Source organism: Mus musculus, chromosome 7 (genome assembly GCF_000001635.26).
Source record: "Mus musculus strain C57BL/6J chromosome 7, GRCm38.p6 C57BL/6J".
Lineage (NCBI taxonomy): Eukaryota > Metazoa > Chordata > Mammalia > Rodentia > Muridae > Mus > Mus musculus.
The window spans coordinates 14,304,085-14,308,075 of NC_000073.6; the positions used below are offsets into that span (position 1 = coordinate 14,304,085).

The 3,991-nt window shown below is 47.7% G+C and overlaps 1 pseudogene; it reads left to right on the forward strand.

The window, feature by feature from the left end:
• On the forward strand, positions 614 to 3,779 carry Phf20-ps (PHD finger protein 20, pseudogene; annotated as a pseudogene).
• The last annotated feature ends 212 nt before the right edge of the window (positions 3,780 to 3,991 follow it).

The following is a 3,991-nucleotide window of genomic DNA, read 5'->3' on the forward strand; positions in this document are numbered from 1 at the left end:
TGTAATGCTTAATTAGTAACTGAATAAGTAACTTTCTTTCTGCAGTCCTGCCAGATTTCAAGCTTGGATTTCAAGCTTGCAGGCTTCTGGGACCTTGGAAAAATGTGGAGACTTAATTATAACAGAATTTAATCTTAAAAGGCATTTATAATAAAATATTAAAAGAGAGCTTGTAGATCCATACACCAGACTAATGTGGGAATAGAGTATGAGTATATGGTTGAATGAGGGTGCCAAAACTCCAGGAGGTGAGCTTCCTTGAAACTCTCTGCCTCGTGAGTGGCCTCTAGGCTTCACAGCCTGTCAAGCTGACTCGACCGGAGTGTGTGGCATGTTCTGAGTTCGTAGCTTCTACACGCCTGACCCAGATAGCACTAGATGAGATCAGTTCAAACTAACTTGATTCAGTTTTACAAGAAGGGTTTCACCTGGGAGTGGTCCAGATGCCTTTAATAATAGCACATATATACACAATGATGAGAACATCCTACTTTTAATGTTCAATTCTGCCAAATTAATTTAATCCGATGCCCTTAATCCCAGCACTCAGGAGGCAAAGAGTTCAAGGTCAACCAACTCTAGAATTTTAATTTAGTTAAAAATAAATATAAAGGTCCTTCTGTCGGTTGGTCTGGAGTGGCGCAGCAGGAGCAGGGCCATGAGGAGGATAAAAGCAGCCCCCTTGATGATTGAAAATGACCAAGCACCCACCTAACAGACGAGGAATCAGCTTTGAAGTGGGAGCCCAGTTGGAAGCTCGGGACCGTTTAAAAAACTGGTATCCAGCTCATATTGAGGACATTGACTACGAAGAAGGGAGAGTTCTCATCCATTTCAAGCGTTGGAACCATCGTTACGATGAGTGGTTTTGCTGGGACAGTCCTTATCTGCGTTCTTTAGAGAAGATCCAGCTGAGGAAAGAGGGTTTACAAGATGAGGATGGATCGTCTGTACTTACACTGTAAAATTTTATGATGGAGTAGTTCAAACTGTCAAACATTCATGCCAAAGCTTTTTCCAAAGATCAGAATATTGTGGGTAATGCTAGGCCTAAAGAAACAGACCACAAAAGTCTTTCATCGTCTCCTGAGAAACGAGAGAAGTTTAAAGAACAGAGAAAAGTCACGGTCAATGTGAAGAAAGACAAAGTGGAAAAAGCCTTAAAGACAGAAAAGCGGCCCAAGCAACCTGACAAAGAGGGAAAGCTGATCTGCTCAGAAAAAGGCAAAGTGTCAGAGAAAAGCCTTCCTAAGAATGAAAAGGAAGATAAGGAGAACATTTCCGAGAAGGAGGAGGAGTACTCCGGGGATGCCCAGGTGTAAAAGGAGCCTGAGAAGGACCCTGTAAAGAGTCCACAAAAGAACCTGAAGGAGCCAAAAAGAAAACGAGGCAGAACCCCCTTCCATAACTCCTACAGCTGTGGATTCAAACTCTCAAACTTTGCAACCAATAACATTGGAATTGAGAAGACGGAAAATATCAAAACGAAGTGACACCCCATTAAAGCGTCCCAGACTCGACAGAAATTCACCCCAGGAACAGTCAAAAAACGCTCAGAAAATAGTGCCAAAGACTTATCCAGGAGACGGTCCTCCAGGCTGTCCACTAGTGGGCCCCGTGAGATCCTAGATCCTGACTCAATTGTACCTGATCTGGTTCATATGGTTGATACAAACCCTCTACTGGACAAGTCACCCAGTGCCAAGGATTCTGCTGAAGGTCAGCTGAAGTCTCCATTGGAAGCTGGCCAGGTCTCTTCTGCATTAACTTGCCACCCCATTGGGGATGGCCTGGGGGCTGCAGATTTGGAATTGAATTGCAAGTCAATGGGAGAAAACACGATGAAAACAGAACCTGTTTCTCCTCTTACTGAGGTGCAGGAAGTTTCAACTGTTGAAGTTCCAAATACTTTGAAGAAAGCTGATGACTCTGTGAAGTTGAATGTGACAGCTGTGGACCTGACTGTTTGAAATTTTTCCGCAAGGCTAAATTGCTGCACTATCATATGACGTATTTCCATGGGATGGAGAAGTCACCAGAGCCAGAGGAGGGCCCAGGGAAGACGCATGTATAGACTCGGGGCTCTGCGGTGCCTGACAAGGCCAGCCAGGAGAGCCTAACCAGGAAGCGGGTCTCTGCCAGTTCCCCCACTGCAAAAGAGAAGGAAAAGACTAAAGAGAAGAAATTCAAAGAACTTGTGAGAGTGAAGCCAAAGAAGAAAAAGAAAACCAAGCCTGAATGTCCCTGCAGTGAGGACATCAGTGATACTTCCCAGGAACCTTCTCCACCCAAAACATTTGCTGTCACCAGGTGTGGGTCTTCACACAAGTCTGGGGTCCATTGGAGCCCGCAGCTCCATGGGTCAGATAATGGAAACCACAAAGGGAAATTGAAAACTTGTGAGGAGGATAATTTGAGCGAGTCCTCTTCCGAGAGTTTTCTTTGGAATGATGAGGAATATGGTCAAGATGTTGATGTGGCCACCAATCCAGGTGAGGAGCTTGAGGACAACGACCGCTATGATTTTGAGGTGGTCCGCTGCATCTGTGAAGTGCAGGAGGAAAATGACTTCATGATTCAGTGTGAAGAGTGCCAGTGCTGGCAGCACGGGGTCTGCAAGGGCTTCCTGGAAGAAAATGTGCCTGAGAAATACACCTGCTATGTTTGCCAAGACCCTCCAGGTCAGAGGCCTGGCTTCAAGTACTGGTATGACAAGGAGTGGCTGAGCCGGGGACACATGCATGACCTGGAGTTTCTGGAACAGAACTACTCCCACCAGAATGCCAGGAAGATCGTGGCCACCCACCAGCTGCTCGGGGACGTGCCGAGAGTGATCCAAGTGCTGCACGGCCTGCAGCTCAAGATGAGCATTCTGCAAAGCAGAGAGCATCCTGATCTGCGGCTATGGTGCCAGCCCTGGAAACAGCACTCGGGGGAGGGAATAGCACATCCCAGACACATCCACATCACAGACTCCAGGAGCGAGGAGTCCCCAAGCTATAGAACTTTGAATGGGGCGGTGGAGAAGCCATCGCCCCTGCCCCGATCTGTGGAGGAATCTTACATCACCAGTGAGCATTGCTACCAGAAACCTCGTGCTTATTATCCTGCTGTGGAGCAGAGGCTAGTCGTGGAGAAGAGAGGCTCTGCCCTTGATGCTGCAGTCAGCCCCTCTGTGAGAACGGCGATGACTCCCTCTCCTCTCGCCTAGGCTGGCCCATCGACCAAGACAGGAGCAGAGGCGACATAGATCCCAAACCCAGCTCCCCAAAGGTGAGAGAGTACATTTCCAAGAATGTCTTGCTAGAAGAGATGCCTGCGAGGAAGCTGCTGGACAGAGGTGGAGAAGGGCTGGTGAGCTCTCAGCACCAGTGGCAGTTCAACCTGCTCACACATGTGGAGCAGGATGAGGTGAGGAACCAGATGGACTCCATTGAGAAGGAGCTGGACATGGTGGAGAGCTGGCTAGACTACACTGGGGAGCTGGAGCCCCCAGAGCCACTGGCCAGGCTTCTGCAGCTCAAGCAGCTGCTGACTGACCTGGGCAAGGTTCAGCAGATCGCCCTCTGCTGCTGGACATGAAATTGGCCACCCAAGACATTTGGAGCACAGTCCTGGCACCTCTGCAAGGGGAGCTTCCCATATTTAAGTAAATAAACTTAGCATGCTGGATGCACGTGATACTGACTGACATCAGGGATTTGGCCAGGAGTGTGATGGACATGGGGACAAAGAGACAATTTTGGCTGCTGGAGGACAGGGCTCTCTTGATCTAGAAGCCAACTGCAAAGTCAGCGCATAGTCTTAGAATCCCATTCTGTGCACATCGTTGAACGAAGCAAGTCTTTGCACATCTTCAATTGGAATCGTGCCACTGATGATAAACAAAATGAGAGCCAAAAAAATAAACCCTAGTAGGAAACAGTTGTAAATTCAATTTGCAGTTTATTTAATTGACTTTTGAGTCAGGTAGAGGCATATGCCAACCCCT